Source organism: Triturus cristatus, chromosome 2_2 (assembly GCF_964204655.1).
Source record: "Triturus cristatus chromosome 2_2, aTriCri1.1, whole genome shotgun sequence".
Classification (NCBI taxonomy): domain Eukaryota; kingdom Metazoa; phylum Chordata; class Amphibia; order Caudata; family Salamandridae; genus Triturus; species Triturus cristatus.
This window is the reverse complement of record NC_140582.1, coordinates 62,028,443-62,052,850: the sequence shown is the minus strand read 5'-3', so window position 1 is coordinate 62,052,850 and position 24,408 is coordinate 62,028,443.

The window sequence follows — 24,408 nt, the reverse complement described above, 5'->3', positions numbered from 1 at the left end:
TAGGTGCCGAAAAAGGCAACACAGTTACAGAAACAGGCAAGTAAAGTGCAGAAGGATACATGAGAACTGCAAAAAGGCAAGTAAGTTACTGCATGGTGAGTATTTGCGTGTTTTTATAACTGCATGAGAGTTGGGCCTAGTCAAAAATGAAGCAGCTTACTATTACATAACTCAACTATAAGTGTCTCCAAATTGTTAAAAGCACAAATAAATATCTCTCCATGGTATCAAACCACGATATGTAAAAGAAATACTCAATGGGTAGTCCTTGGGTAATTGTATGTAAGGGTACTCTCTGTGTAAGTACAGGACAACTTGAAAAGTGACTGGCTAATTTCATGAGTGCAAACATACACATTCAGTGCATGGATAACTGTACAAATAGCAGTTGAAGGGATTCATCAGTCATTGAGTTCTGCCTAGGTGAATACATGAATGCAACAGAAAGGCATGCGTGATTTGATGACTGCAAGGGTAGTGTGTGAGTAAAGAGATGACTGCACAGCAACAGCCTGCATGATTGCATAACTGTAGGGGTACAACGTAACTAGACCACGAGTGATTCCTAGCCTGCAAGGGTAATATCTGGGGGATTACATAAGTAGATAGCAAGTGAGTGGGTGATTTCATAAGTTCTTCTGAACCACCTGGCTGATTACCGAACTAGTAAGATACTGCCTGAGACATTACTGGTGTGGAAAGGTAGTGACTGGATGAATTTAAAACTACATGACTAGTGGCTGAGTGATTCCATAAGTACAAGAAAAGTGTGTATGTGATTGAAACAGTTCCAGGTGAGCTGAAGGAGTACATAGGTAACACATCATCGTTTGCATGACTGCAGGGATAATGGCTGGGAATTTACATGACTACATAGCAAGTGACTGAGTGATTTTATAAGTGCATGGTAACTTCTTGGGTTATTACAGGACAACTGAGGTGGAGCCTGAGTAAATAAATGAGTGGAAAAGTAGTCCCGGGGTGATTTCATAACAGCATGACTACTGGCTGAGTGATTAGAAGAGTACAAAACTGGTGCCTCTGTGATTCAAGGAGTGCAACAGTAGTGCCTGGGTGATTATATAACTACATGAGTTATACCTTAATGATTGCATAAGTGCATAGACAGTGCCTAAATGATTGCATCAGTGCTGAAGTAATGCCTGAGTGATGACAGCACTGCATATGTAGCGCCTGCATCATTGTAAAAGTTCATGGTGAGTAATTGTTTTTTTTTATAAGTGCATGACAGTTCGGCCTACTCAAAAAGAAAGCAGCACACTATTACATAAGTCAACTATAAGTCACTGGGTAAGTACAGGACAACTTGAAAAGTGACTGGCTAATTTCATGAGTGCAAACATACACATTCAGTAACTGTATAAATAGCAGCTGAAGGGATTCATCAGTCATTGAATACTGCCTAAGTGAATACATGAAGAAGAAACTTACAATTTCAACCAAACATCTAAATATATGCGGCATCTTTCAACTATATCTTTCTACAGACTAGAAAAAAGCAGCCTAATTAATAACACCTTATATGAGCATCTTTCAAAGCACACATTTGTACAGCATCTTCACCATTCTGTCTAAAATTGTGTGGCATCATTCAATTATAACTTTGTACAAACTATAAAAAAAAACAGCCTAATTATTAATACCTTATGTGTACATCCTTCAAAGCACAGTTTTGTGCTGCACCTACACCACTCTACAAGTACTCACACTCTTGACCCTATCATAAAAAAGTAACAACAGCTCTTTATTATACATCATGCACCATATAATGTATAAGCCATATGAAAATACATATACAAGTAGAAACATACATGAGACAGAACTCCATGCACACCTTAATATTTGTCAGAGTCCACCTCCAAACTTAAAGGAACAGCTAAATAGAAATATACATATCCACACACTAAAACAATCTACCATAATCAGTAATCCATATACCAATATACACATAATACAATACAAAATCTATTTCAAACAACATTTAACTACATTACAACAAACTATAAGAAACATCTCCACATTTAATAATATATTTCAAACATCAAAGTTCATGAATATTTTTTTACCTTCTACAAATTGATTTGTAGAATATGAAATATCAGAAACTCAATTGATTTTCTTATGCACACAATCAATGTAATGTGCTGCTCTCAGCTAGGCAAAACCAGTAATGGCAAAGTTTCCCTCTCTTTCTACACACATATACATGTAAGTAACAAATCACATTGTTTCCCAGATTATTTCAAATTCTAAAACACATTTCTATTGGTTAGACATATCAACCCTTACCAATTGACTTCTGAAAGTAACCAAACTGCTTCTGTTTTTTTGGGGGAGTCACGAATCCACCGCGCAGCAAAGCGATGGAACCACAAATATATATGGGAGTTCAAAAATAAATAACACATAAATTTACCACTATTTTTTAATGATACACCACTTTTAAAGATAGCAATGGCTTGGGAAATGTCACTGTAATAACATATTATTTTGCTATAAATAACAAAATTACATTTTAATGCCACAGATAACTTTTACCCCTACCCCCATTCTGCTTAATCCCAGTTTCCATAGTAACAGTTCATGGAACACCCAAATGAATTGACAGGTCACAAGTTCACCATATTTTCAAGTACACCACACAATGTTGCAAATGCAAACAGCAGGTGGGGTTGACATTTCCAAAATATGAGCTTATCCTTTCTACTGTACCTTTCCAACATTTTTTACTAGCCAATAAGAAAAATGCTTAAAAAAAAAGTTAAATGCACCCTACTTTGAATGTACAATGTTCTTAAACACCCAATCAATTCTCTACTTTTTTTAAAACAGCATCCTGTCCACCACCTCTCATTCTACCAACTGACTACCTCAGCTACATCTTTTCACTACTTCCAGCCATCCCTTCAAGATGCTGACAGTGTGGATTGTTGGGCACAGCTATGTTTTCTGTTGCAAAAGGTATGCTGAACACAGAGGTATTGACAAAGACCTAGCTTTGCAAAATGTGGACATTAAATGGATTGCACAAAGAGGATTAAAGTGGCACCAATTGATGCCTTTGGTTAAAACCTCTTTGCATCTCCAACTCACTGACCTCATGATTGTGCACTGTGGTGGCAATGACCTAGGCACATTGACTGGGGTAGGTCTGGAAATGCTAATGAAGGACACCTTTGCACAACTGATGTTGCTCTTGCCTCAAACTGTCTTTGTATACTCTAACATATGCCAAAGCCAAAAATGGAAGAGGTCAAATCAATTCTGTCCACAAATTGAGGAAGCTAGAAGAAATGTCAATACAGCTGTTTCTGCTTATCTTAGAGACCATAGAATGGGCTCCATATATAACAACAATCTACGTTTCCATATGGATGGCATCTACAGGAGTGACGGAGTATACTTTATAGATGACGGAAACAGAGTCTTTCTCAACAACCTAAAGCTCTGCATCCACACTTACATGAAGCTACAACAATCTCCCAATCAAAACAAGGGCTCTTTTTAGAGCCACCCAATAACCCAACATATAACCAAGCTTTAGAAAAAAAAAAATCGTAATTATTTGTGCTTGAAGTGGCGCACCCATCGTGACTTTAGAAACCACGCACCCATTGTGTTTACACTAGGGAGCCGCGCTGAGAGCCGGGCACCCATCACATTCATACTAGGGGGCCGCACTGAGAGCCGCCCTAGGGTGGCGACACCAAACTTTGGTGAAAAAAACCCCATCCACTTTCATTATTTTATATTTGCCCCGGGGACACCATCCCCCGGGGCATGCCCAAATATTTTATTATTATTTTTTTCGAAAGGGAGGGGGAATGCGTGCCCCCCCCCCCTCCCGAGCCAATTTTTGTCCCGGGGACCCCACCCCCCGGGGCATAGACCAAATGTTTTTTTTTTCATTTTTCTTAAAGGGAGAGGGGCCGAGTGGTCCCCCTCCCGGGCCATTTTTGGCGCCGGGGGTCCACCACGGACCCCTGCATTTAAATATTTAATGCCCGGGGAGGGCAGTGTGGGGAGGGGCAGGAGCACCCCACACACTTTTTTTTTTTAAATTGTGCCCCGAGGAGGTGGTGGTCCCTGGTGCTCAGGGAGCCCATGAGGCTCCCCGTACATTTACATGAATGCCCCGGGGAGGTGGCGGTGCCCTGGGCAGCGTGAGGGCGTTGGAACCCCCACGTATTTATAAAAGAAGCCCCGGGGAGGTGGCAGTCCCAGGGGCTGCGGGGAGGCCGCGTGCCCTCCACATTCAATTTAGTAAGCCCCGGAGAGGTGGCGGTCCACGGGGCTGTGGTGGCCCTGTGGGCCCCCACAAATAAATAACTGATTGCCCCTGGGACCTGGCCCACCCGGGGGCTTTTTGAAAATGAAGCGCAGAAGCCCGCCCTTCATTTTTTTTTTCTCGGCAGGATTCGCGCACCCTGTGCGGATTCTCATGTTTTTTTAAAAAAAAAATGCTTTTTTGGGACCTCCTGAGCAGGCCTTGGGGTCAGGGTGTTTCTACCCTGACCCCTTTTCTTGTTTTTCAACCTTTTTTTCCCTTTTTCTCGTGACTCGGTTACCGAGGGCTACCTTTCTGCTAAATTTGGTGTAATTCCGTTCAGCAGTTCGGGCTGTAGTCTGTTCCAATTTTTACTATGGAAATTAACATAGGGAAAACACGTTTTGGGACCCCCTTTTTTCTCGGCCCCCGCTTCACGAATCACCTCAAAACTTTCAAGACAGGAGCTGACCAGAGCGCCCCACTAGTTTTGAAAATTTCACGAAGATTCGGCAAACGGCGCCAAAGATATTGACAAAATAAAAAATACTATTTGAATAGAAACAAGGTCCTAACTATAACTACTTACTGGCAACCGCCAGTAGGTGATATCATATACTCATTTAATAAGAACACATACTTGGAATTTCAAGGCAAGGGTGGTCACCAACTATAGCAAATGTTGAGGCAAAGTCTGTCTAAATGGAATTAATGGTTACAGCCAATAAAAGACCTCTTATTTATAGTCTGTAATTCTTCATCTCCGTCTGTGAGGAAGCTGTCATTGTAGTCCAGTTTCTATGTCTATGACAGCTGTCTAGTCCTACTTTTATGTCCACTGTTACTGAAATCTGTTGTCCTACTTCTATGCCTATGACATGTGCCGTTTTTTGTTTTGAGAATCTGGTCACCCTAACACAGCCTCATTAAATTACATGTATAAAATGAACATTATAACTGAGCACATCTAAGTTAACACGTTCATAAGCACATAAAATACGTGAATGGTCAGCATAATGTATGAATTCTGAATGTTGATGTTTCTCCTAACCACACATAATTGCAACATTAATTTCTTCACGTTTACATTGAAATTATCCCTAACACATCATCCGTCACGTTATTACAGTACACGTTCTAATGACCTAATGTTAACACAATAAAGAATTACATACAGGTGCGAACTACACATGATTATAATGCATCTCTACAAATGAAAGAGCAAAATCTGCGCTCTAACAAAAGCTTGGACTGAAAAACCATGGCCTATCCTCTAACTTTGCTACACACCCATTAAGGAACACTATTTCTATTCTCTTTTAAGCTTCTCTAACTTTGAAAATGCTTAGTACGGCCACCAAGCTTAAAGGTAGGCCATTATGTACTTTTGACAATTTATCGAACTTAACCTCTACTTTAATTAACACGAGCTGGAACATATCCGAGCTGAAAGCTAAATTAAATGTATCAGATTTTTTGGCATTTATTGGGCAATTTAACATTCTTTTTTTAAAGACATTTGGACCTCCTCAAATGTGCTGTGCAATGGTTTTGATTGTCATTCTCGCTTGGCTACCCCTTCCTCATCTGGAATGGCAAAGGGTGGCATGGCTACGTGGTTCAAGCTAACGCTTAAATTATCGATTACTGTTCTAAATATAAATCGTAGGTTCATTTTGGGGTTCTGGGTAAATTTAGCACCTGCCTATGTTTTTATTTAATTAATTTTTATAATGATGATTTTTCATATTCTAACATTTGTAATGATCAATTTTTGTTTACATTTATAAATTAATTGTGTAACTATAATTGCTCCTATCACAGCTAACTGCATTTCTATTTTCCATCAATCTGGGCTACATCCTATTGATAACCCAATTTTAGTTAACTATGATAAAAGAGGGTGCGAGCTCCAGAATGTTGTGGGCTAGAGGGACTTGGTGAATTTTCATGACCTTAGCAGCAGTTGTACCACCCCTGCCTATTCGGGAAGTGGCTGTCACTCTGTGATCGATTACATTTTTTTCTCACAGAGCTTTTGCTTTGTATCCTGTGAGACTATCGCCAAATCTTACAGAGATCACAATCGGCTTGCAGCTGTGATCCTCCCACCCACACCCAATCCTCATCTGTTAAATGACAATTTTTCTCTCACTAGAACAACTGACGGACTGAGGTTGGTGTGGAAGTTGAATGATCCTTGGTGCTTTTTTACAATTCCTCATTCGCGATCACTCTGCATTATTTAACGTATGCTTGTCTTAACAAACTAATGGGGACCCCCTGATTAGGTCATTTGTACATATTTGTTGAAAATTAAGTTACCTTTGCTTGATCCAGTCCGTGATCGTCCTCATTCTGCAGCCAAGAGGTTTGACAGGTTGTGTTCTGTGGCCAGGGGACAACTGTAAAAAGCCCTGAAATCTTGACCAAAGAAAACTGCAGCAATTGTAGTACGTCATTCAGGTTATAAGGCAGCACTTAATGACAGGTAAAATGCATTATGCGAACATAATTAGAATAACATAATGCTTGCCTTCAAGTCTAAGAACGCTAACTAATTTTGGAGAGCTATAAGAGCCATCGGAGATAACCATGATAACACATCTAGCTTAAATCTGTACAGTACTGCTGAACAGTGAGTCGCTCACTTTTTTAAATGTATTCTCTAGAGTCCTGTCTAGATGCTCAACGTCTGGACCAAATCAATTGTCAATCAATAACTATCATTGCTTTACAGTAGAGCCCCTCTGGAAAGGCAGCTAGGCCTGATGGGCTGCTCATTGACCTTCTGAAGAGTAATGTTGATTTCAGTGCACTGTTGCTCACAACGTTTTCAATGAGATGTCTGTTATTTGTACCACGCTCTGGGTCATCAGCCTCCATTTTACCCATCTTTTAAAAATGAAGGCAGGCTAGCTGCTATAGACCAATTTCTCTTATTGCCTCAACCATGAAAATTCTGGAAAGGCTGATGTATAAAAGGGATAGTGCCTGGGCTGCAGAGTATAAAGTCCTCACCCCTTGCCAATTCGGTTTTCTTGAAGGCCTAGGTACACTAGAGCAGTCTCTGAATCTACATCTAATTGTTGACAAATATGTTACCACTAAGCCCTGCCATGTGTACCTGGCCATCGGGGACCTATCTTGTGAATTCTACTGTGTAACTCAGTAGGGGCTTTGGCTAATACTTCTTGGGCAGGGCCTTGATGATCCTTCGGTATGTTTTATTACTGATTTGCACTGTGACCTGGAGGCCAGGGTGCACTTTGGTTCAATGGGTGAGCTCTCTGCCACTTTTAAGCTTTTAAGCTAGAGCCGAAGTGAGGCACGGCTGTATTTTAGTACCCATTTTGTTTCTTCTCTAAATTAGCGATCTGAATACGTTTTTTAGTGCAGCAGCGATTGGCAGTGCCCGTAATGAAATCTTTACCCCTACCAGCCTTATTGTATGTGGATGACATGGTCTTGAATGCCTGTACTCCGAATAGCCAAAAGCTCTTGGTCAGAGACTTTGTAAATTTAATGCCAGAATTTAATTTGGAGAGTGACCTAAGTAAGTCGAAACTAATGGTATGCAGATGTCTTGGACAAACATTAAGGTCTCTAACAATTAATGAGAACGCCCTGTCAAAGATTTCTCAATTCCCATGTTTAGAGATAACTTTTGGCCACTCCAACTCTGTCCTGAGCCAGAAACTAAGGCGTTTGGTGGGTGCTTTGCTCTCTGTATCCTCTGCAATAGGCAGTAAGCCCTTTGATGGAAATTTATAACAGACAATGTGCATTGGTTACACTGTATGGATAAGAAGTCTGGGTATACTTAAACTTCCACATCCAGAAGATTCTATCAAATTATCTCCATTATCACCCGGCTTTCATTTTGGTCAAATCCCCTTGCCACCTTAAATCAATGATGTTAAGGATTGTTTGAATTGCAAGGAGGGTCTTAAAATCCCCTGACTGTCGTATGTTAAAAAAGTCCCAAAGACCTTGGGGACATTTGATTTGTTCACAAACCCAAATTATTCGTAAACTGGACATATATAACTTAGTGACATAGTTCCTGATCACAAGAAACACAGAAAGGGAAGATGAAGAACTGCTCAAACTCTCTGACAGGTCTTATATAACGAATCAGACGTGCCTAGGAACCAAACCCTATTTATTGAAGGTGGCTGGGTGTCCGTATAGGACACTCCTTACATGTTTTCGGACTGAGGCCATCCCTGCTCAAATGTATTTTTTCACTGGGTCAATATGATCATTCCATAATATATATAGGTCCCTGTGATGGGTCCTTTGTCCAGACTCGTTTACACTTTGAATTCTTTTGTAAATGTTATTGTATTTATACAAAATGTTTCTTAATACCTTTATAGATAAGATATAATTGTGTTCAGTGTAGACCATTATGAGCTTTTTACAGCTTTTAAAGGGGGATGAAGTCTGTTTAGTAGTGAACTCCTTTTTAAGATCCATCATGAAATGCTGACACATGATGCCTTTTTAAGCTTTTTAGTCGTATTATGCATTGGTCATTTTATGTACTATTGTCTTGATCTCCAATACTGATTTTTTGTCATAAGCAAACACAGATTATGTATGTGCGCCATAATACAGGCCTGACTCACAGACTGCGATATTGTTAGATGGGGAGGGTAGCCAAAGAACTGCCCTCATAGTGGTGGAGGGCTACCTCCTACACCAAGAGTAAAACAGCAGGAGCGCAGTGGTGTCAACATACCTTGAAGACATCAGGAATGAACAGGTCCTTTTAAATATGTCTCTGAAGTGAGGCCTACAGGCTCACTCACCGTTTTAAATGTTCTTCTGCTAAATGCTTAACTCCCACTTTGCCTACATCAGTTAAATGTAGAGTGTAGTGCAGTACTGGAGTGGTGACTGTGCTGAATGTATGTGTGCCTGGAAAGAGTATAGCACAGGGATAGAGCAGTGCTGTGCAGTACAAGCATGGTTAGTGCATGTACTGAGTGTATGTATGCCTGTGAGATGTATATTAAATGATAGATGTAGTTTTGTTCAGTGTGTGCACAATGAATGCATGGGATGAGTGTATCTTTGCTTGTGAGAAATAGCACAACAATGCACAATACAGAAAGGATACAGTACTGAGCAGTGTGCAGAGTGATTGAGTGTATGTGTGCCTGGGGTGCCCCAAGACATGGAGATGTCAGAACTGGACAATATGTGTGCTGTGTATGTACACTGAGTGCAAGTGTGCCTATACTTTTACATTCCGTTTTTGGGAAGCTCAGGCCTGCCTGCTGAAAGAAATAAGGAGTAGAGGAAACTTTCCAAACAATCATTCCTGTGAGCTGGGTCAGACGCACTAGACCATTGATACTCAAAGTACTGTCCGGGTGCCGCATGCATCCCACCTCACCTGTACATGCATCCTCCTGGTCCACAGCAGCACTGGGCTGTTGTTTACTCGACTGAGCACTAACAATACAAATATAACAAACAGGCAAGAAATTATGTAAACGTTAGCTGGTGTTCAAGAAAGGATGTAACTACTCCTGCACCACTTAACTTTAGGAACACCTTAATTTTTTAAGAAATCTTGCAGCACTGGTATAAAAATATGACAAAATCTCTTCAAAATTCAAAAATATATTCAACATGCAGAACCACCGTTTTACCTTAGTACATCAAATTATAACTGTGCATTGAGAAGTATTAATTTAAAAGTTATAGTTTTCAAACATAAATTTAGAAACATTCATTCTTCCCCCAAACCTGACAACAATTCCAACAGTAAACTAAGAGGCAAGTCAGTTGTTATGCGCACTTTTTGGTTGACCTGGGTTTCTACTATACATGAACATTAAAGTTTATTACATCAAACACAGGAGAACGTTTTGTACAGCACACATCCTGAAGTAATGTGTTTTGAGATCCTCTTCATGTGATAATGAAAAAAAGGAGGGAAAGTTAAATAAAACATTAGCTCAGGATCACACAATTTGGTAAAGTGAGAGAGCCGGGATTAATCCATTGTTTTCTGGTTTCACATTGTTCAGTTCAGCCACTATATGTATATGCTTTGCTTACCCTACACCCACCTTACTGCCAATTCCCTAAATCACATTTGGTGTCTGGAAATAGACTATAAGGGGAGCTTGAGACCCCAAAATGTGTCATCTTTCAAGCAGCCAGATAAGCTGTGTGAGAAGGGGGAGCTCTGTAAGACTTTTACCTGTGAGCAGGACGGGGACTAAGGCCTGCTATTCTCCCTGTTGGGTGAGGAGAACTCACCAAAGGGAAACCAAGACCAGTTGCACTGTAGCCTGGAGCACCATCGTCTGCCTGCTTGCCAAGACCAGTGTGCCCTGTAAGAAAGAGGAGCACCTTGCCAGGAGCGAGATCCAGTGGGGAGCCCTATCGAGAGGACTCCCTGTGCGAGGATACAGCAGTGAACTGATTGGGTCATTGCCCATGTGTAGGAGTGATTCAGTGACCCACGTATGCAGGGAGAGAGCCACTGTGGACCGAGCTGTGCATCAAGCAGATACAGAGCGTGCCAAGCTGTAGCACCTCGCTGTGACCCCATAAGCCAGAGGGGGCCACCAGTGAAGTGATTGTGCTGGCAAGTGCGCAAAGGCTTGTGTATGCCTTAGTGGCTACCCTGTATGCCAGAAGTGGCCGCCATGGTATGGGTAATTGCACTGGAAGAGTCTGCACTTTGCCTGCAAGTACCATGGCTACCTGAAATACCAGGAAGGGCTGCTGGTATGGAGTTTTGCCAAACGTTTGTGCTGTTTCCAGAGAAAGTAGAAGCTGCGACCTGCAGGTCAAGCCTGTGCATCAAGATCTGGCCCTGACCAACCCAGAGGACTTCAGAGGAGGCCAAGGAGGACCTCACATCATTGCTGGGATCTGGTTGAGAGCCTAAAGTTCAACCCTCCCTCTGTGCAGGGAAAACTGATTTACCACACCAACGAAAGCTGTGAGCATCTCTGCTCACTGAGGAAGCCAGCAGATCCCTTCAGGAGGGAGCCTGCAACTGCTGGCTGCTGCAGCTTGTGCCAAGAGCAGCCTGACTTCTTCAATCAGGACCAAAGCTTGCAAGAGCCCACAGTTGGGGCACCCACTGACATGCTGAAAGCTTTTATGCTGCAGGCACGGGAAAGACTTGAATCAGGCTTGATGGGCCCCAGGAGACTTACTGCTGAAGGTGCTGCAGCACCGTAGACACTTTCGACTAATTTCTAAAAGTTAAAGGGGGACTCTTGAGTAAGGCCTACTTGTGAGCATTCCCGAGATGAAGCCACCAGCGAATGGGGAATAACCCTGATCACATTGCAACTAAGAGGGTTGTTCAGGGATTTACCAAACACTCCTGCCTCGACCTCAAGGGTCTGTTATTACTTATGAATGTTATCTCTTTTAATGGATACAATTAGAAATAAAATGATTCTTTTTCATACAAACACAAGTATTTGACTGGACATTGATTTATTGACATTGCTGAGTGCAGTTTGAGGTATGAGTCGTGTTCAGTAACCTGTATCTACACTCGCCCCCCCCCACCCGGAGGGAGTCTTTGATTGCTCATCCACAACTACTACATAGATTCAAGCGCAGGAGGGGTACTTGGCCCAGTTGCTCGGGATCCATAGTAGGTCGGGCCCCAGGACATCAGGAGTAATAGGCCTCAACCACCATGGGTGGGCCCAGTGGCCCCTGCATGCCCCATATAAAGGGGTTCTATCAGTTTAATATGATTGTGTATGTATGTATTGCTTTTATGATTATATTTGTAATCGAAAAAGTATTGTTGAATGACTGACTTCTCTAACTGTTACAGTCTGCTTTAGAGAAGGCTCACTCTCACCCAATTCTGCTGGTTGCAGACCCCACGTTGACTAGGTTTATTCTAGGCATAAACATATTTGAACTTGATCTAAGCATCTTTACCCTCTCCCCAGACGACCAGCAAAGAGGCAAGTAATTGTTCCTCCTCTGACGAGAAAGTGCTCTTGGCCTTGCTAGGTTCACTGAAGCGTCTATCACCATATCTGCCTCAAGATTTTTAAGTCTGGATGGGGAACCCATTTTTGATCCAGCTGAACTCTGGCCCCAGAAGTCCTTGAAGTAATTAGCCCAGTTCACAAACTTCTGGCTAGCGCATCTCCTAGACAAGGGCTACCCTTGGGGCAGAACTGTTATGGATACACTCTCAGTATCCCAGAGATGGCCTTAAAACTTCTCCTTCAGGCTGTAAATGTAGCAGCATTTGTTAGCATTTCTAAAGTACTTACAGAGCACAATAGAACGAAACCCTGTATCATAACACAAAGGAAAATAACATAAGAAAAATATAATGCCACAACTGTCGAAACTAAATGCACATAAACACAGGCGAACACAATGCAATGCAATACTACCAGCGAACAAGCAACACAAAAAACATAATGCAGCATTCTACACCACAGCAAAATGCAAAATAACAAACAATCACAAATATTCTTGTCACACATTACCACTTTCACGTCTATTTTCATGACACAAGGGTAAAAGTTGTTTGCACCAAGCACTGCCTTTCTTAACAACCTAACAGCAATAGTAAAAAGGTTTTATGAACTGATGTTTGAAGTCTGCTTCTGGTGTTCCCACACCAACTAAGTACATATATGTAGTGTACATTACAGCAAAAATGTCTGTACATTGTTGAGACTGCCTCAACTGGTATAAGGTACCTTCCAGGAATATAGGTTCTCAATTCACAAACAATTTCTGCATACAAGTTATATTTAAATAAGTAGAATATATATTAGGTAATTCCCATTCCTCAAAATATAGGATCTGCAAAATTGTACCTGGGGAGATGTCACTTGTGGATGTGGAATTTCCCCAGGTGGATGGAATTCCGCTATTGTAAGTGAAATAGTGAATGTTTCCAGGAAGGTGTGTCAGCGGTGGGGTAGGCCTTGTAAATGTGGTGTACACCCATAAAGGCTCAATTTTCTGAGTTTTCACAAACATTTTCAGTGCCTTTGCATTACTCATCTGCAGTTGTAAACTTAAACCTAATTTAAAACGAGGAGTAAAGGAACGTGCACCAACGTTTTCTCACAAGTGAATGTGGTGTATGGAAATATGTTTCATGTGAAATCATTTTATATGAAGAGGAAAATAGGAACGAAAATATATTTTCTAGATGTCTTCAAATGTCTCACTGTTGCTTTAGGGATAGAAAATACAAAATCTCAAAAGGAGGTGTTTGCTTTGTTGCAGCACGGAAGGTCAAATTCCCCCTTCGGCAGAGACCAACTACCTCGGCATCCAATTCACTCAAATACATTGATTGGTGGGGCCCATAACACCAATATACTTACACACCATTGATCTGTTTTTCTGAGGGAAAAATAAGCTTCCAAACGCTGACATGAGAGGAATACCTTTACCTCACCCTTAAACACATTGCCCTCAAACTCTAAGATATCCCTCTCATAAGGAGATGCATCATTTAGTTGTCATCTATGATTTTAATGAATAAAACTCGTCTATCTACACATTACTTCTTTACCATTATTCTCTTATTCAAATAATCGACACAACACATTTGTCAATTAATCAAATATTCTTTATCTAAAAATGTTGCAAGAAAAGTTAGAAGTCATCATCAGCATTTCAGAGCATCATATTTACCTATTCTGGCTAAAGTCGTCCTCTAAGTCAATCAGTCAAGGAAGAATTTATTCAGCAAAGTTAGGCCGCAATTCAGTCTCTCAAAGATTCAGGATAACAGCTGTCCAGCAGTGTCACCGTCCTCTCCGTCAGCATAACGTCAGGAAATCGAGTTCGTCAAAGAAGAGCAAGACCTAATAGTTCAATTCCCTACCTACTTTTATAATGAAAATAATGACAAAAAGTATCAAGATCAGGGTTTAGAGAGCCCTGATTGGTCAACTTGGGGTGGCGGGGTACAGTTCTCAGGGTGTTGAATGATGAAGTCATCAAACTTGCTTGTTCCGGCTTTTAAACTGAGCTTTGTCTTCGGTTTTGGTTGGGTTCCCAGAGCGTCCTTGAAGGGTACATGTTCTCCCGGGGTCAGGTCCAGGCCACTGCTGCTGGCGGTGACGCCTGCGCACTTCACACAGAACCTCGTGTTGTCAGGGCAGTCACGTTTAACGTCTCGTTCAGCCATGTTGTTTAGGCTGAAATGGTCAACTTAAGCAAAACAAACACAAAAACGTAATTAAAACATAGAAATGGCTAATAAAATGTTATCTCCTTGGTAATACCCATATGTGTGTGTATTTATCTAGCAGAAGCAACACTCAGAGCGGTTTATACTCACTGAATAAAGCACAAATCACACATACATCACCAAAGCAACATATAACATGCAATATTCTAGTTTTCTACTATTAATATGCGTACTCAAGTTAGTTTACAATTAATATAGCCATGCAAGGTGCAATTCACACGTGTAATTCTTTTGTTAATATAGTTGGTGAGTTATCACTTCAAACAAATTAATAATATTACAATTAATTGATTATTGATATTAATAGAAACATGCAGAATGGGGGGTATACAAAATGTTGTACTACCCGCTCCAGCAATCCCCCCTTTGGTGATTATATCACCACACTAATTTAAAATTTTGTATCCCTTTTACGGAAATTTTGAATTGATTTCTTGTTTCGTTCATATTTCAGTTTCCCCTGTTTCTTCTCTTTTTGCTGTCTTATACATACTATCCTTTAACTCTTCTAGTTCTATTTCTTCAAATTCTTTTCTTGTTTCTTATCCCTTCTCCTTAAGTTTTCTCTTTTTATTCTTTTCTGATTTTTATTCTTTCTACAACAAATACAACCTAGTCTAATTATTAATACTAAGGAAATCACACAAGTTAATGGAAATAATATCTTACCTATAAATGTACTACCTAGTTTTACTACAAAGTCTTTAATAGCTGATATTTTCTTACCAATCTTCTCCCAAACACCTTCAACCTTCAGTGGTACAATTTCGTCATGCAATTCTGTAATATTCTTAATATAAATTTTTAAATCTCTACTTTCGTCAGGAATGTAAGTACAACAATGTTGAACTGTCAGCATTCCACAGACTCCACCCTCTTTTGCCAATAAAATATCAAGGGCAAGTCGATTTTGCATTACCATAGCACGCATGGCAACCATTTCAGTATTTAGCAATAAGAATCCTCCAGCGGTGCTTGTTGACAAGCGATCCACTACTGTCGAAAGTTTTCTAATTTTATTCGCATTCAGAGATATTCCCACTGCGGGTATCAGTGCTCCAAAAATGGCACCCACAATTTCAGTCCAAGATTCTCTCTTACTACGTGCTAAATAACTACCTAAACTATGTACACCATCTTCTCCTCTATCCATGTGAAAAATCTTTGGAAAAACCAGGCCAACATAACATGTGCCATACCAATGGTCTAGCAAACGATAATATGCCCTGTTCCCATAGATAAAATACAGTCCTGGAAAGACTGGATCTCTTCCACCTTTAAATCCCCATCCTCCCATGATTCGGTATGTATCATGACACTCACTATTCCCAAGAAAATAATTGTCATACGCCGTCTGATTCCTTCTTATACACAAATTCCCTTTCTGAGGCCAATCTACAGCCATAGTTGGACTCGTTTCCCCTCTTAAATGTTTCTCAGTTTCTACATCCCAAACCGTTTTCTCCACTTTCCCTTCTGAAACCTTCCTTTGCATTTTCAATCTCCTTTCTTCAACCATTTCCAAAAATGTCTTCTCCTCTTTCTTTAAACTGCAAGTCAAGTTGTTTCTAAATATATATTCTAAGTTTAGTTCATTTGTCTCTAAGAAAAATTCACCTAATACCTTTGCAGGTTTTACCTTGTTTAGTTTGTTAATTGCTGGTACTTGTGAAAATATAGTATCTACATCTAAAAATAATAACTCTAATTTACCTGTTTGATAAAATAAGCTAGCTATTACACTACATGTTATTCCATATGTTACAGGAAAGTGATAAGTCACTCCTTTAGATACAGATGCAGGTAATTGCATACATACGTAGCAATCCCTTACGTCCATTGTTTTTACATATTCATACAACAATTTTGAAAACACATTGTTAGAAAAATCTGTTATTGACCTGTCTTTATGTAAATATTTTTTATCTATTCTAGTTGGAACTACCTTTTGAACTTTCCCTATATTAGTTATGTTATCACTATGTCCTTCTAATGTATCCACAGTAACTTTAAATGAAATTAGTAGAGCGAGAACACTCCAAAGAAGCATTAATAATCCTGTACAACAACAACACATTTTGCACCATCTTCTAAGGAAGGTACATCTACTTTTGCTACTTTCTATGTTTGCCATCTTTCTAAAATGAGCCGTGTCTTTTGACTTAGCCTCTTCTACTTCACAACTAGTTTCTAACCCAAGGCTTCTAAGCACCTACGTGGTTCTACCAGTTTTTGTCTTTTTCAGTATTTTATTGTTTTTCCATCAGTAATTTTCTTGTCTCATTCAGTTTGGCATCTCATCATCTTTCACTTTCCCTTCGTTTTCAACATATAGGTTGTCCTGAATATCCGCTTCTTCTCCAATATCGGACAAGATAACTCTCAGGATTTCCGATTCTTCGCTTCCTCAACCACTTCCGGTACAACCACCTCTGGATTTCCTTGGCTCTCCGCCTCTTCCTTCACTTCAGGCAGGGCCACATATGTCCAGTCCGGTGATTTATACTTCTGGTTAGGTTTTCTTGTTCTTTTGTTTTCTTTGACTACTGTCTGTCCTTCTTCTTTCGATTTTTCCTGACTCGTTACTTCATTCCCCTGTTCAGCTCTTGGCGAATTTATACGTGTCAATCGATATCTCAGTCTCTTTATTTTGTTTGGCCACACCTCGTCTTTTGCCGCTCTTTTCAATTTACTCCCATTATCATTCTTTTCAGTTCACCAAGCTCTCTTTCTCAGAACTCGGCCTTCTGGTATTTCATCTTCGCTTTCCTCAGACTCTGTTTCAACATGCTTTTTACCTTCAACAAGTTCCTTTTCCACCTCTTTTGTTTTCCCTACTTCTGTCCCTCCTCGAATCTGCGTCATGCAACCTTCCTGCTGACTACTTGTCCCTGCTTCTAACTGGATGTTGAAGTTCCCTACACCTCCTCGGGGGTCTTCCGCAATAATCTTTCCCTCTCTCTCTGTATCTGGCACGTGTCCATCTAAAGGTGTTGTCTCAGGTGCAATTTCTCTCAATCCTTCATCTGGCACTTCCTTCTCACGGATTTCTTTTATTGTCTCTCCACTGTCCTTTTCTTTGTTCTTCCTTTGTTCTTTCTTGGATGAATGGGCTCTTTGTTCTGTCTCTGAGTCTGAACTGGATTCAGAAATCTGTAACCTTTTCCTCGGGGAGTTACTTTTGGGGACCAAAGTTAACCTTGGCTCTGTCTCCCCCATTTCAGAGTTTTCTCCTTCTTTATCTTTTGGCTCTCCATCATCTGACTCAGTACTGGATTCTGACTCATCAAAATACTCCTTTTCTTTACAATCAACTGGATTTGGAATTCTCAAAGTATGACTTGCATGGATCCAGTTCTTCAATCCAGCACACTTCACAGCTGTTGTTGTAGTCAAGATGACTTGACTTGGTTTTCCCCACCTGGGAACCAAACAGTTTCTTCTTCTGTGTACTTTTATCCTTACCCAGTCCCCTGGGCTTAGATCATGAGCTGGCTTCTTTCCAAGAGTGGTGGCATCCGCTCCAACCTGATAAAACACAGAATGAACTGCGTCAGCCAGGCTTTTACAGTATTCCAATACCATGTCATCAGTTATTGTCATCAGCTTGTTGACTGGTATAAATACATGTCTCATTGCGCGTCCCATGAGGATCTCATGAGGACTCAAACCAGTAGTTCTGTCTGGTATTGATCTAATAGTCATGAGTAACAGAGGCAAGACATCGGGCCATTTCATACCTGTGGCTAAACACATTTTCCCTATTCTGTTTTTGATAGTACCATTCATTTGTTCTACTACACCAGAAGCTTCTGGTCGGTAGGCACAATGCAGTTTTTGTCGTACATTCAATGCTTCACAAATCAGTTTTATGATCTCATTATGAAAATGTCCTCCTCTGTCTGATTCAATTGTTACTGGGAACCCAAACCTAGGTATAAATACCCTCAACAGTAATTTCGCCACTGTCATTCCATCATTTCTTCTTGTTGGGAACGCCTCCACCCACCTAGAGAATAGGCATACCATTACCAAAACATACCTCAACCTGTTACAAGGAGGCATCTCAATGAAATGTACTTGCATTCTGGTGAAAGGCCCTCCCTCTCGACCTATTGTTCCTAGACTCACCACTGTCATTCTTCCGGGATTGTACTGCTGACAAATTAGACATCTTTGACAAATACTTTCCGCCACAAGCCTAAACTTGGCATTATACCAAGTTTGTTTAAAAGACCTAATCATGGCGTCTCTCCCTATATGTCCCTGTCCATGATACATCCGTGCCATGGCAGACATCATGCTATCAGGCATAACTGGTCTTCCATCTCGATAGACCCACACATGTTCTTTCTCTCTTGGTGCACATCCTGCTTTTAACCACTGTTTTACTTCTTCCTCTCCTGCTTCTTCCTGCAATTGTCTTACCTCATCCCATGTTCCCACAGTGTTAGTAAACATTGGGAAACAAGAAATCGTTTCTTTTTCCTTTGCCCACTTGATTGAATTCTGATTTCGTGCACAATACTGTGCCATGTCATTGGCGAATTTATTTCCAGTGGCAATGTAATCACCACTGCGACTATGAGCAGCACATTTTACCACAGCCAATTGCCTAGGCAGCTGTATTGCCTCAAGCAACTTTCCAACCACTTCGGCATTCTTAATGGGAATCCCACTTGAGGTCAGGAAACCTCTTTGCAGCCAAATTTGGCCGAAATCATGGACCACCCCGTAGCCATACTGGCTATCAGTTATTACAGTCACTCTCACACTTTTCCCAATCTTACAGGCTCTGGTCAGGGCAATAAGTTCAACTACTTGGGCCGAACTTACTCCTTTCAAATAGGATGCTTCCATCACTGCTGCAACTGTACATACCGCATATGCTGCACTCAGCACTCCATCATCTGTTCTCAAACAAGATCCATCAACAAACATGACATAATCACTTTCTGGTAAAGGGTCATCTTTTATGTCAGGTCTTGGTTTTGTACAAAAATCAAGTACATCCAAACAATCATGATCTGCTTCATCTCTTACCTCCACATGCTCTACATCAGGCAACAATGTTGAAGGATTCACATTCACGCATCTCACAAGACTCACATTTGTTGCACCCAAAATGACCTTTTCATACTTAGTCAGTCGGCTGTGTGTCATATACTGAGTACGTCTCCTTGTTAAAAGAATTGCCACATCATGAGGTACAAACACTTTCACAGGGTATCCCATCACAATTCCTTCACTCTGTTCCAAACTTCGACATGTAGCATCTACTGCTTTCAGACACCCAGGAAGAGCTACAGCTACTGGGTCCAACATGGATGAAAAGTAAGGAATTGGTTTCCTCAGTTTTCCATGCTTCAGTACTAGAACAGAGAGTGCACATCCATTTCTCTCACTGCAATACAACTCGAACTCCTTATCATAGTCAGGCATACCTAATGCTGGCGCTTCACACAATCCTTCTCTCAACTTCTTGAATGCTGCCAACTCCTCTTTGTTCAAATCAATTGGATCTCTCACATCACTTCTGGTCAATCGTACCAAAGGTTTTGCAATCAATGAAAAATTGCCTATCCACTGACGACAATATCCAACCATTCCCAGAAACATTCTCACTTCTCTTTGGGTCATTGGTGGACTCATTCTTTTTATGATCCTGATTCTGTCTGTGGTTATTTTCCTGTGTCCTTTCTCAATGCTGTGTCCTAAATATTGGACTTCTTTCTTACAAAATTGTAATTTTGATGGTGACACTTTTAGTCCTCCATCTGCCAAATGATTCAGCAAAGCTACCGTGTCTACCTCACAAGCTTCACGAGTTTTCGATGCCACAAGTAGGTCATCGATATACTGGACTAGTACTGAATTTTCAGGCATTTCTAGACTCTCCAAAAGACCTTTTCAATAGCTGATTAAATATTGAGGGGCTTTCTGTATACCCCTGTGGAATTCGGCATCACGCCAAAATACGCTCACCGAAACGAAATGCAAAAATTTGCTGACTGTCATGGTGCAATGGGATGGAAAAGAAAGCATGGCACAAATCAATCACTGTGTACCATTCTGCGTCATGAGGGATCTGATATAAAATCACAGATGGATTCGGTACAATGGGGCAACATGGTACAACAATTTTGTTTATCTTTCTCAGATCTTGCACTATTCTGAACTTCCCACTAGGCTTTTTCAGTCCCATTATTGGTGAATTACATGGGCTACTCATTATTTCTCTCAAAATTCCTTGTTTTATCATTTTCTCAATCACAGGATTAACTCCTTGATTATTTCAGGGGTCAATTTATATTGTGGGACATTTGGATAACATACTCCTTCTTTTACAGTTATCTTTACTTGATCTACATTCCTCATCAATCCTACATCTTCTCCTGTGAAGTCCCAAACTTCTGCTTTTACTGATTGTTTCAATTCTTTTGGTAGTTCGTCAGGGTTGAATACAGCATATGTTCCTGTAACCTCTTTCTCTCTATTTGCCAATGTCATTTTATACAACACATCATCATCTGGTGTTTCAAAGGCTATTCCATCCGGAGTACAAAATATAGTGCAATTCATCTTGCACATTAAATCTCTACCTAACAAGTTCACAGGACTAGTGTCACACACTACGAATCTGTGCATTTCAGAAAATTTCCCTATACTAACTTTCACTGGTTCTGTAAGGTAAGTTTTAATCTGTCTGTTGGAGACCCCAACTACTTGGATCGTTTCATCCGAGAGAGGAAGATTCTTAACATCAGCTGATCTAACAGTTGATCGAGTAGCACCAGTATCAACTAGGAAAGTAATATTTTCATTATTAACTTTTCCATCTACAAATGGGCCTGTCTGGTCTACTTCTAGAGTTGCGCCAAGTACGCACTCTTCTTCCTCCCTTCAGCACCGTCAATAACCTTCTTCTGAATCGCTTTCATCGCGTTGCAGCCAATACTGCGAAGCAGCGCTAGCGCGTTGCGCTTATTTACCTGTTCTTCGTTGTAGAATCCATTCTCCTTACTATACTTCTGGCAATTTTTGTTCTGTGGAAAAGGTGGTTTTGGCACCTGATTCTGTTGTGTTACACCCTGCTGTTGTCATTGCTGTTGACCACTCACCTCATTCTGCACCTGTGGATTCAAGGATGAATTTTCATCATTAGTACTTGGTGGATTCTTACACTCGGATTTCCAATGCCCTATCCTACCGCAATTATGACACGGAAATTTCTTTTTAGCTTCCTCAATATTCCCTTTATTTTTCCCAGGATTAAATCATTGTTTTGACCCAGCTTGTTCCACTAATTTTGCTTCCTGTCTTCGCTGTTTTGCCTCAATTTCATCACTGAAATATTTAGCATGTCTCAATACTTCGTCTATTTTCTTATTTTGCCAATTTACCGTATGCTGTTTTATCATTTCACTAATTTCTGGACGAAGACCATATACAAATCTGTATACGAAATGACTCAAATCCTTGTCACTCAAATTTTCATCTCCACTGAATTGTTTAAAGTCTAAGATTAACCTCTCATAATAGGCATGTACTGATTCTTTGCTTTCTTGATGTGTTCTGTCAATTTTCACCCAATCTGTCTTTTTAGGGGGTACCTTGTTCTTCAGGAATGCCATAACCTGTTCGTATTTCTTCATTACCTCAGGGTCTGGAGGTCCTGTCTTAGGATCCCTTGGGTATTCCTGTGTCGGCCAATCTATTACTATTTTACATTCTGTCCATAGATCTGCTGGTACGATTATGTCAAACAGGCTATTCAGATCAATCCACAATACTTTGGATAATTTCACAAATCTGTCCACCTGTCTATACCGGGGAACAACCTTTACAACGCAACTTTTACAACGCACTACCATTACAACGCATTTTTTACAACGCATAATCCATTACAACGCATGATATTACAACGCATGACACTACAACGCATTTTTAAAAACTACCTTTACAACGCATTCCATTACAACGCATACTACCATTACAACGCATACCATTACAACGCATAATATTACACTATACTATCCAACACTTACCCTACTGATGCACCCCCTGGAGTTAGAATAGTAATTTTTACCCCTATACTATCCAACACTTACCCTACTGATGCACCCCCTGGAGTTAGAATAGTAATTTTTACCCCTATACTATCCAACACTTACCCTACTGATGCACCCCCTGGATTTAGAATAGTAATTTTTACCCCTATACTATCCAACACTTACCCTACTGATGCACCCCCTGGAGTTAGAATAGTAATTTTTACCCCTATACTATCCAACACTTACCCTACTGTTGCACCCCCTGGAGTTAGAATAGTAATTTTTACCCCTATACTATCCAACACTTACCCTACTGATGCACCCCCTGGAGTTAGAATAGTAATTTTTACCCCTACACTATCCAACACTTACCCTACTGTTGCACCCCCTGGAGTTAGAATAGTAATTTTTACCCCTATACTATCCAACACTTACCCTACTGATGCACCCCCTGGAGTTAGAATAGTAATTTTTACCCCTATACTATCCAACACTTACCCTACTGATGCACCCCCTGGAGTTAGAATAGTAATTTTTACCCCTATAGTATCCAACACTTTCCCTACTGATGCACCCCCTGGAGTTAGAATAGTAATTTTTACCCCTATACTATCCAACACTTACCCTACTGATGCACCCCCTGGAGTTAGAATAGTAATTTTTACCCCTATACTATCCAACACTTTCCCTACTGTTGCACCCCCTGGAGTTAGAATAGTAATTTTTACCCCTACACTATCCAACACTTACCCTACTGTTGCACCCCCTGGAGTTAGAATAGTAATTTTTACCCCTATACTATCTAATACTTACCTTAAATGTAATTTAATATTATGCGTTGTAATGGTATGCGTTGTAAAGGTAGTATGCGTTGTAATGGTAGTGCGTTGTAAAGGTATTTTTTAAAAATGCGTTGTAGTGTCATGCGTTGTAATGTCATGCGTTGTAATGGATTATGCGTTGTAAAAAATGCGTTGTAAGTGCATGCGTTGTAATAGTGTGCGTTGTAACGTCATACATCCGTCTATACCACTCGACAGGTTTTTCACGCAGTCGAGGGAAGTCATTCGTAAATGACAAAATATCCTGTCTAGTCCATGGGACATGCACATATCCTCCTCCCGGAATCTCTCTCATAGGGCATTCTGTCACAACCTTCTCTTTCTCTCTCACAGGATAAGCTGAAAACGTTTTGTCTGAAACTTCGTCTCGCTTACGATACCATCTGCTCTTCCATTTGTCCACATCTCCCCATTTTCTCAACAAAATAATTATATCCTTAATCTGACCTATTCGTCCTGTGGTATTCATGTTTTCAATGTCTTTTTCGGTGAAATCTACTCAATAGGGTTTCTGTAATACTTTTACCTTTTCAATATCAATACCCATCTCATTTGCCACTTCTTCTAATCTTTCATGAAGACTTTTTGCTCTCCATGTTACGCTTTTGCACAGAAATAACAATTCCTCATCTTGGTACGTTTTTAACTTCTCTGTCGGGATAGTTCCTACTATTAATTCTTCCAGTACCATTCGTAATTTAGCTACATCTATTGACTGGGATTCTTTGTCTTTCTTTTGCAAGCTTCTCAACCATTCACTCAACTCCTCTGTAGACGGTCCTACTGGCTTCTCTACATTTCCTTGTCCAAAATCTTTTTGAGTTTCTGACATTGTCTCTAGCATTGTCATACGCTTCTCTGCACAGTTTTGACCTACAAATGGATTATTTGAAAAACTCGGTTCAATCATACTCATAGTCTGTCTCCATGGATTCTCCCTCTGACTCATTCTTGGTTGTTCAACCGGTGTATTACTTTTATAAG